The sequence below is a fragment of the Schistocerca gregaria genome, chromosome 3 (genome assembly GCF_023897955.1).
Source record: "Schistocerca gregaria isolate iqSchGreg1 chromosome 3, iqSchGreg1.2, whole genome shotgun sequence".
Lineage (NCBI taxonomy): Eukaryota > Metazoa > Arthropoda > Insecta > Orthoptera > Acrididae > Schistocerca > Schistocerca gregaria.
Genome location: NC_064922.1, coordinates 882,344,976 through 882,356,358, shown reverse-complemented (window position 1 = coordinate 882,356,358; position 11,383 = coordinate 882,344,976). Strand labels below are relative to the sequence as shown.

Below are 11,383 nucleotides of genomic sequence, written 5' to 3'. Positions count from 1 at the left end.
CACACGGATGAGTGGTTGGAGCGGGTTGGGGGAGTTTGAGCCAGGATACAAAGATTTTTTGAATGAATTTTTAACATAAACTCTATTTTTCAGAAATACACTATTATATGAAAATATGCTTAACACGAGACTGTAATCAATAAGTAAGTGAGCAAGACTGGATAATTAGCTAATACCCTAGATCTAAGCAACAGCAACAGCACAATTCACATCACCTTTCTGCATTCAGGATATACAGCCAGCATCTCAAACAACCAGGTTCACTGTGGTGGGAATACATGTCGAAGGGTACCGCACTTGCAGCCAATGAGGGTGCTCCTCAGCTGGTGCAGCAGCTCCTCGAATGTCAGACGAAGCTGGTGAAGTGACTCCTCTTGCTGCACTTGCAGCTCGTACAGATTCTGCTCCAGTTTCTGCAAGTCTTCACTCCACTCGCACTGTGAATATATACACAGAGGCTTTATAATGAGGAAATACCATAGTCACCATGTTGATTAAGACGCCATCAGACGCAGACACAAACACATCATCTACACCCACACATAAGATAAACTGCAAGAGACACATCACAGTTTCGATGTCTTATACAATTGAGGGATACATTAAACTGAGCTGTGCTTTACTGAGTGTTAGTAAGCAGAGTTCAGAGTTACATTAGCACAGGTGAACTGACAATATTGCATGAGCAATCTCCATCGTTTCTACAGGCCATCTGTCCCTCTCAGACGCGAAAAGAAGGGGTATCTGGGAACATATCAAAGGTATAGCCCAATACTTAACCATCAAAACAGTCAGATGTAAGGATTTATAAGAACACGATGATGGCAAATGATGACGCCCAACAGAAACACGAAAATCATATTTGCTGTTACATCATATTAAAAATGCGCTGAACTTGTTTATTTATGAAGCATTAGATGCAGTTCTTTAGAGTGAGTTCAAAATGGACAAAAATGTACAAGGATGCACTTGCATCACTGTAGCTCACGAGAACTTTGCCTACCCGAGTCAGTGTTCAGACTGACAGAAAAACTGCAGTTTTACGTCATTTCCTGAACAACTGGAAAGACTATTTCTTAACAGCCAAATCCGATTTTAAGATGAACTAGTTTCGCCTAGGTTGAACTCGTTCATCCTGTTACCGATAGGAGAAGACAGTTTAGCTTAGGTCGAATCGTTTTATCCTAGTAAGAATTTGCATGCCTCAGGGTAAACTTGTACCTCCTAGTCTAAATTAATTTCACCTAGTTTGTATTTTCTACAAGATTTTCAAAGTAAACTGAGTAAAGGAATAGAAATAAAATAGTTAATTAGTTATTTTTTAACTAATCAGCAATTTCACATCTATCACTAGATCGACTTACATATATCCATCCACAGAAATCATCTTATCTGCAATTTGGTTATTTACTTATTTTTCCAAGGTTTACTTTGGAGGCACTTAGAATTGCAGAGTACTTTCTTTCCTTACAGTTGCATTAGTTGTACACTTTTTCATGCAACAACATTTCACGAGGCCTTCCCTGATCCAACAGAATGTTTTGTGGGTGCAGTCCTTAAAGATATTTCAATATCCTGGTTAACATCTCTCACATCTAAAAACTTCTGAATGCAGACGTCGAAATCACTTCTAAAAAAATAAAAGAGAAATTAAAACAAATATTTTTTAATATTTTATTACAAATATTATGGAGAATTTTAATAAAATTGTACATGCAATAATGTTTTTGAAGTATGCCATGTTTGGTGCCACCTTTGTACAGGCCCTCATCAGTCTTTTGAAGTATTACTCCACTTATGTTTGGAAGGTCACCTTTACCTCTATCTACATCTGAAATAGGTATGGTTACGTTGTCTCCACTGTCAGTTGGTGGATGGGATTTGTCAGAGGAAGCTTTCATTCTTTTAGCTTTTTTTTTTTAATTTACTGTCGCAATTTGTCTAGCATTTTGAATGTCGTTTGTGTCAATTTACATGATGTTATCATCATCACTGTCTTCGTACTGTTCAGTATTGCTGTCATCTTCGATTGCCTTCTTTAGGTCATCTTCATCCTGAATATCATTTATGATTTCTTGAGGCAACGAGGAAGTGGAAAGTCTTACTCTAGGTTCGATTCCGATTAATGCTTTGTAAGGTGATTGTTTTATGCCATAGTGGTAAGCTCGATTTGTCATGAATTGGACATACCTTAATCCTTCCGACCACTTCGTCGAATTGTTGTCCTTTAACCAAGAAGTTACCATATTTTCAATGTCTTGGATGGCACGTTCATCAGATCCCTGACTCTGGCTGTGCCTTGGTTTTCCACGCACAATTTTCAGTTCTGACCAAGATTTGCGAGTTCACTTATAACATTATTGACAAATTCTGTGCCATTATCAGATTGAAGAATGCACGGCGCCCCTACAGCTAGGAATATGTCATTCAAATGATAAGCCTCTTCTTCAGCTCTCTTTGGTGTTAACGCTAGAAGGAGAACAAATTTTGTGAGATGGTCTTGGTAAACTACAATGAATTTTATATTTCCGTCTGGTTATGTTAGGAAATCAATCAGATCTACTTGGCATCTGCTATTAATTTCCGAATAGAGAATTGGCTTTGAAACTAGCCCTCTTTTCTTTTTTGTCTTCTTTTGTTGACAAATATCACACATTGATAAATAGAGGCATACCATTTCCTTTGTGATGTTGGCATTTTTTTATGTCTCGGCCAACATCCTATCGCGACCACCATGACGCACGGCTATATGAGCTGCGCCAATCACATCATCATAAGGTTCATCAACTGGAACAAGGTATTTTATATTCACTTCACACCATGCAATGAGTTTTTTCACATCTCCAATTTTCAAAAAAACCAACCGTTTCAGTCTTCTTTTTTGTAATGATGTTCTTTTCTCCAATTTTTCCGCGTCTTCTACTTGTTCAACCAAACCCGCATATTCGTCTACTGATTTTAATGAGAAGACATTTTGTTTTCACTCAGCAAAATTTCCTCCAGAAACTTTTCTCTCCACGGCTTTTGATTGGTTGTTCTACTACACGGAGGCTCGTCCATGACGAAAGGCCTCACAATAATTATACTAGGATTATAATAAAATCCTTTAAACGCAACCAGCAACTTAACACGCGTACTCGTGGATTCAAAATACCGTTCAAAACAAAGAACAGTGCGAGAAAAGAGCGGTTGGCAGGCGAGAGGGGCGAGCCAGAGATGATTCGGGGATCCCTCGTTCGTACAGGCAGCGACATGCGTTCCAACTAGGCAAAATTAGTTCAGATTGGGATGTACCATTGTAAACCGATTCGACTTAGGCTAACTATTTTATCTTATCGGTAACAGGATGAACGAGTTTGACCTAGGCGAAACTAGTTCATCCTAAAATCGGGTTTGGCGAGTAACATATGCAGTATTCTCCAGGTTCGATTAGCCGGCCGCTGTGACCGAGCGGTTCTAGGAGCTTCAGTCTGGAACAGCTGTACCGCTGCGGTCGCAGGTTCTAATCCTGCCTCGGGCATGGATGTGTATGATGTCCTTAGGTTAGTTAGGCTTAAGTAGTTCTAAGTTCTAGGCGACTGAAGACTTCACATGTTAAGTCATATTGTGCTCAGAGCCATTTGAATCTCTTGAACCAGGTTCGATTTTTTTTAGCCTTGCAAAGGAAAAATCTGAGCGATAAATTCCGATTTTCAAATCTAACTCTAAGGGTTTCTTGTGGTAATCTAGTTTTATTCTGTACTCTATCATCTCACTTCACTTTATCGTTCATTTTTGTATACCGTCAGCAATATTTAGCCTTCATGTATATCTAAAACTTAGAGGTTTTTAATATTAGAATACGATTCACTAACAATTAAGTAATTACTCTTCCCATGACCAAGATACTACAAGTTATCAGATAGATTATATAATGGTAAGACAGAGATTTAGGAACCAGGTTTTAAATTGTAACACATTTCCAGGGGCAGATGTGGACTCTGACCACAATCTATTGGTTATGAACTGTAGATTAAAACTGAAGAAAATGCAAAAAGGTGGAAATTTAAGGAGATGGGACCTGGATAAACTGACTAAACCAGAGGTTGTACAGAGTTACAGGGAGAGAATAAGGGAACAACTGACACGATTGGGGGAAAGAAGTACAGTAGAAGAGGAATGGGTAGCCCTGAGGGATGAAGTAGTGAAGGCAGCAGAGAATCAAGTAGGTAAAAAGACAAAGGCTAGTAGAAATCCTTGAGTAACAGAAGAAATATTGAATTTAATTGATGAAAGGAGAAAATATAAAAATGCAGTAAATGAAGCAGGAAAAAAGGAATACAAACGTTTCAAAAATGAGATCGACAGGAACTGCAAAATGGCTAAGCAGGGATGGTTAGAGGACAAATGTAAGGATGTAGTGGCTTATCTTACTAGGGGTAAGATAGATACTGCCTACAGGAAAATGAAAGAGACCTTTGTAGAAAAGAGAACCACTTGTATGAATATCAAGAGATCAGATGGAAACCCAGTTCTAAGCAAAGAAGGGAAAGCAGAAAGGTGGAAGGACTATATAGTGGGTCTGTACAAGGGCGATGTACTTGAGGACAATATTATGGAAATGGAAGAGGATGTAGATGAAGATGATATGGCAGATACGATACTGCGTGAAGAGTTTGACAGAGCACTGAAAGACCTGAGTCGGAACAAGGTCCCGGGAGTAGACAACATTCCATTAGAACTACTGACGGCCTTGGGAGAGCCACTCCTGACAAAACCCTACCATCTGGTAAGCAAGATGTATAACACAGGCGAAATATCCTCAGACTTCAAGAATAATATACCAATTCGAATCCCAAAGAAAGCAGGTGTTGACAGATGTGAAAATTACCGAACTATCAGTTTAATAAGTCACCGCTGCAAAATGCTAACACGAATTCTCTACAGGCGATTGGAAAAATTGGTAGAAGTTGACCTCGGGGAAGATCAGTTAGGATTCCGTAGAAATATTGGAACACGTGAGTCAATACTGACCTTACGACTTATCTTAGAAGAAAGATTAAGGAAAGGCAAACCTACGTTTCTAGCATTTGTAGACTTAGAGAAAGCTTTTGACAATGTTGACTGGAATACTCTCTTTCAAATTCTGAAGGTGGCAGGGATAAAATATAGTTAGCGAAAGGCTATTTACAATTTGAACAGAAACCAGATGGCAGTTATTAGAGTCGAGGGATATGAAAGGGGAGCAGTGGCTGGGAAGGGAGTCAGAAAGGGTTGTAGCCTCTCCCCAATGTTATTCTACGTGTGCATTGAGCAAGCAGTAAAGTAACAAAAGAAAAATTCGGAATAGGAATTAAAATCCAAGGAGAAGAAATAAAAACTTTGAGGTTTGCCAATGACATCGTTATTCTGTGAGAGGCGGAAAAGGACCTGGAAGAGCACTTGAACGGAATGGACAGTGTCTTGAAAGGAGGGTATAAGATGAATATCAACAAAAGCAAATCGAGAATAATGGAATGTAGTCGAATTAAGTCGGGTGATGATGAGGGAATTAGATTAGGAAATGAGACACTTAAGGTAGTAAAGGAGTTTTGCTATTTGGGGAGCAAAATAACTGATGATGGTCGAGGTAGAGAGGATATAAAATGTAGACTGGCAATGGCAAGGAAAGTGTTTCTGAAGAAGAGAAATTTGTTAACATCGAGTATAGATTTAAATGTCAGGAAGCCGTTTCTGAAAGTATTTGTATGGAGTGTAGCCATGTATGGGAGTGAAACATGGTCGATAAATAGTTTGGACAAGAAGAGAATAGAAGCTTTCGAAATGTGGAGCCACAGAAGAATGCTGAAGATTAGATGGGTAGATCACATAACTAATGATGAAGTTTTGAACTGAATTGGGGAGAAGAGGAGTTTGTGGCACAACTTGACAAAAAGAAGGGACCGATTGGTAGGACATGTTCTGAGGCATCAAGGGATCACAAATTTAGCATTGGAGGGAGACCAAGAGATGAATACACTAAACAGATTAAGAAGAACGTAGGTTGCAGTAAGTACTGGGAGATGAAGAAGCTTGCACGGGATAGGGTAGCATGGAGAGCTGCATCAAACCAGTCTCAGGACTGAAGACCACAACAACAACAACATGACCAAGGAGCTAAGAAAAGTACAAACCATAAAAAATAAACCACAAAAAATTATACCGCAGCAGATGGGTCTTCCAGTATCGGTCCAGGAGGTCCGGGAGGTCCAACTGGCCCAGGAATTCCATATATTCCAGGTCGCCCGGGCTCGCCCTTCATCCCCGGTGGCCCGGGAACTCCAGGGTATCCAGGTCTGCCACGTTCCCCGGGTGGGCCGGGAGGGCCTACTCGTCTGACTGCAACAGAGCTGGCCACTGTCATGCAGTCTTACAATTAGCACTGTCTTTACACAAACTAATGCAGTCGTAACGATAGAAACTAGTGAGACTACCTGTTGAGGGGAAAGCTCTTTGAGATACACAGCAGGAGTTGCAAAAAAGTAATATAAGTGCCAAATTATAAAAAGTTAATATCCATAACTCAGACATTTACCATGACATGTGATATGCTAGAAGCAGTACATAAGTAATTATTATTTTGTAATTTGAGTAGAGTTTTAGATTGTGTGAATCATGAGACACAGCAGACCCAACCGCATATTGAAACAGCGTCAGACGGTTTGCATAACCAGGACTCACCTGTAAAGACGACATGGTTCCACTGCTGTGTTTGTAGTTGTTGTTTTTCTCATCTTTGTGGCGCTACTCTCTCTGCTACCACTTCAATGGAAGCCAGAACAGTGGGCGTCCTACTGACTACAGCGCTGCTGTCGTCAACACACTGGGCCTGTTGATACTGGTCTTGCTGTAAACAAGCCCATTTCTTCATGGAAGGTATGTGACCTGCCTATACGGTACTACATGAACGAAAACATGCTGTCTCGACTTTCGGGCGCTAGTGGAGTGGAGTCGTTGAGAAAGTGCATGACGTTGGATATGTCACTCCTGTACCAATCGCTCTCAAATTCGTGTGAGAGTCTCGTTGTTTCGACCACACCAAACAGCAGTATGAGGGAATGATGAACAGCAGTTTCAATAGGCGACGATGGCGACGATATCGCCGCTGCCGCTGTCGAATTCTGAAATGTGCTTCTTACAAACAACATCAAATGCGATTTCTTAATGAGAACTGGCTATGTGTTTTTTCCCTTATGTACAGAATATACTCTTACCTATTTTGTGGGGTCTCACTGAAATGCTACTCATTTGCATATCCCATCATGTAGTAGACTTATTTCTAATTTGACATTGCTTGCCTGTTACCTTCGTGGTATTCCAGTTTTAATGACCAGTAGTTTATACATGTATAGCAATAGAATCAGATCACTACCAAACTGAAATGAATATTTATACATGTGCATTTGTTACTGAATATTGCTTTCTGACATATGAAGTTTATTATTAATGCTGAACCACAAAATAATTTACTGGGCACAACTGAGTAAAACTGAGACACCTACCATGGCTAATGCAAGAGAGTACAGAAGCAGGTCAGACCAGAGTCGACTGGATGCTGTTATATCGACAGCCTGCTGATACAAGAACTATCGCTATGACGCCAGGCAATTACCAAATCACAGACAGCCGAGGGACCAGAATTGTAACATCAGCAGAAAGGCTGTGTTGGTTACCTGTTTCCTTCACATCCAAGCACGATTTTTCTGTGATTTAAGTGATAGAAATTGATACTGTAGCAAAATCAGGGGGGGGGGGGGTCAAGTTCGTATAAATACTCTTCGTTTTTAGTCAAAGGTATCACACTCTGCCAGCCGCCAGTCCTGAGGATTTACCGAAGTCAGTCCACATGTCTATGAGTCTGTGTGTCTATGAGTCACCCTATCTGTTCCCTGTCACTGCCCTGCTGCTGACGAAGTCTGATGCGGTGACCTTAGCTTACTTCAGCTTCTATGCTGGTGGTCTATAGCTTGAGCCAGTGGTTATGCGGCCATTCATCCACTATCGGCCCTGGAGGACAACTTGCTGCTTGCCTCTACTTGCGTGGCCAGCCACCTCTGCTGCTGTCAGCCGTGTCACTCACCCTGGGTCCAGGACACAGTTCAGCATGCACCTCTGCATGCTGTGTCCTGGGCTGCCAGCAGTCTAATCTGCATTAGGAGTCGCTGCTCACTGCTGTGGTCAGTGTCCTTGTAGAATCACTGCTGTAATCACCTCTGAGTGTCCAACACTGCACCTTGTCTGGCCCCCAGCTGATGGCTGCACCTCCCTGCAGGCTACACACGGATTATGTCGCAAGGGGGTTTGGCTTCTTAAAGTACCATCATGATAGTTGTGGCTGATGAACAAAATAGGAATGTCATAACAATAAGGTTTTTAATGACAACACGTCAGACGACTACCAGGCATCCATTCACCACTCCACAACTATCCTGGCCACAGTGGTGAGCTATTGGCTACCTGACTTCTGCCAGCCCATTACCACCACCGACCATAAAGGCTTACCACAGCCACCTCTGTACTAACATGATCCATATCCTCACAACACCTGTCTCAAACCACCAAAGTACTTATTAAAATTTGTACTCATAGCAATGCACTACTTGTACACTAGAAAGATGTGAAAATTAAAGTCATGTGTCCTGGCTGTGTTATGCTAATAATTTTTAAATTTAATTAACAAGTGTGCAGCTCACTTCCCACAGAACCTTTATTTACAAGAAATCAGTTGTTAACAGTCAAAAGTTTGTTGCCTACATTAATCGAATGTACAACAAAACTGCTACACGCACAATAGATGGTGCTGAAAGTTCACACATATTAAATACAAAAAAAAAAACAGTAAAAATTTTCAACATATGCTACAAAACACGCTGAGAGTACCACACAAACTTTCATAAAGGATCATTATACGACAACCACTGCATCAGTTTCAGAATCATTCCATCAGTCATAATGTCTATGTAACGACAAGGTATGGAACGAATGAGAGAATACATTAAGGCAAGCACCACTCACCGTTCCAAATGTCTACTCACAAAAACTTCTATCAACAAAGGTTAGCTATCAATTCTACCTCTTACATTAAAACACATGGAGTGCTGAGGAGATGCCCTGTACAAGTTAGTTAGTGCATCATAAGAGCATTATCTATCTTAAATATAAATTTTTTCTCACTAAAATTTCGCTCTATAACCGCCAGACAAAGGTAACATCAATTTTACAATGTTGTATGTTGATGAAACAGAACACTGATCAACTGCCTTTTTGAAACCTTCTTATATACTCTAAAGATCCAGGACATAAGCGACAGATGGAAACAATGTTTGACTCATCCTATTTTAAATAGCAATTGCACTATTTTGTGTGCGTGGAGGGCGGGGGCGGGTGGTTACGCGCATCGTGAGTACCTCTGAGCCTGCAGTGGAGTTCAGTCCTGCAGTCATCAGTGTTAGGGTCAAGGTAATGTTCAAAGTTGTATCCACCTGCATTAGTTGTGGGGCAGTATCCGGAGGTGGCTCCACCCGCACAAGGTAGGGTGTATGCGATGCTGTTAACCCTATACTATCTGTATTAATTAGGAATGACTTAACTGACCTGAATGCACCGCACTGAAATAGTAACAGTCACATGCATTAGCTTCTTCAAAACTTATTCTGTAATATTTTGTTGAAGCCAACGCAATGCATTCAAACTATCACACTTAACTTTGTATCGAAAATCCAATTAGCTGCTGAACAAGTTGCTACCTGCACTATAATTTTCAGCTTAATGATGAGGAGGCTGTGGTGGGATGCATACCATAAATGGGATATATTAATTTGCATGACACATCCTATCGGCATATATTGTGCCACTAAAGACCAGCCGCGGTGGCCGAGCGGTTCTAGGCGCTTCAGTCGGAACCGCGCGACTGCTACGGTCGCAGGTTCAAATGGCTCTGAGCACTGTGGGACGCAACTGCTGCGGTCATCAGTCCCCTAGAACTTAGAACTACTTAAAACTAACTAACATAAGGACATCACACACATCCATGCCCGAGGCAGGATTCGAACCTCCGACCGTAGCAGTCACACGGTTCAGGACTGCGCGCCTAGAACCTCGAGACCACCGCGTCCGGCCACGGTCTCAGGTTAGAATCCTGCCTCGGGCATGGATGTGTGTGATGTTCTTAGGTTAGTTAGGTTTAAGCAGTTCTAAGTTCTAGGGGACTGATGACCTCCGAAGTCCCATAGTGCTTAGAGCCATTTTTGAACTAAAGACCAACATATATAAAACATAATATTATACAACAGTTAGATAAAAATTCACTTAAAAACAGTTAAGAGTCAACACATGTGACTTAAAAAAATGTTTTCACTGTAATTAGTTACATTCCAGCGAATGTCCTGTATAATAATTAATTCTACTTGTTACCTGTAATGCTCACAGCTGCAATAACTTTTGTGGCACATCGTGTAATTGCCTCAGCAATCTGGTTTTGTTAAGATTTAATCAACTTCATTTTTTCTTTTAGCTTGTACTGCATTAACGTGTATGACTATGAAGTGTAAAACAGCTTTAGAACATTGAATAAAGGAATGATATTCATTCATTGTTTACAAATTGATTCACATAAAAACAAAATCGCTTTTCACGTAAGTGCCTACTTAAATAATTTCATACATGCGAGAGACAGCTTGATTTTACAAAACTGCAACACTGAACTTTGCATGACGGTGTTCTGGGAACAACTTCATTGTTTCACATAACACTTGATACAAACTTATCGAAAACAGTAGACACTGTAGTGAGCACTTTGACACCTTTATAGACGATGATATATAATTCCACCAGCTGCAGCGAATCAGACATTTCGCTACATCGTGTAGGTAAGATTCCATATCCATGCTCCAGTGGCGTTAGTGTGCCCACTGTCCATGTCCGATGCCAACGTGCAACAACCTCTCACAGGCGGCAGGTAGCAGCACTACCAACGGACAGAATATAAAGCGCGTCGGGGATGCGGAAAACAGTGCAGACATTTCTGAAATGTGGAAATGGAGCCATATATCTGACGTCCAAAAGGGCATGACTATTGGCTTTTGGACCAATGGGGAAGCATTTCCAAAACAGCTCAGTTTGTAAACTATTCACATGCTTCCTTGGTCAAGGTATGCCTTGCATGGCAAAATGGCGCTATCGAAAACCGGCGTCGTGGTAACTGTGGTGCACCATCGGCCACAGATGCCACAGGTGAATGACAGCTGTAGAAATATGTACAGGCGAATAAAGGTGCAACTGTTGAACAGATGAATCACCCAGATGAACCGAGGATCTACCGGCAGTGCCTCCTCAGTGACCATTCAGTGAATGCTGCTCCATGTGG

The 11,383-nt window shown here is 41.1% G+C and overlaps 1 pseudogene; it reads right to left on the bottom strand.

Moving 5' to 3' along the window:
- Window positions 1-456: 456 nt before the first annotated feature.
- Window positions 457-11,383, bottom strand: part of LOC126355652 (KRAB-A domain-containing protein 2-like) — a 30,504-nt pseudogene continuing 19,577 nt past the window's right edge.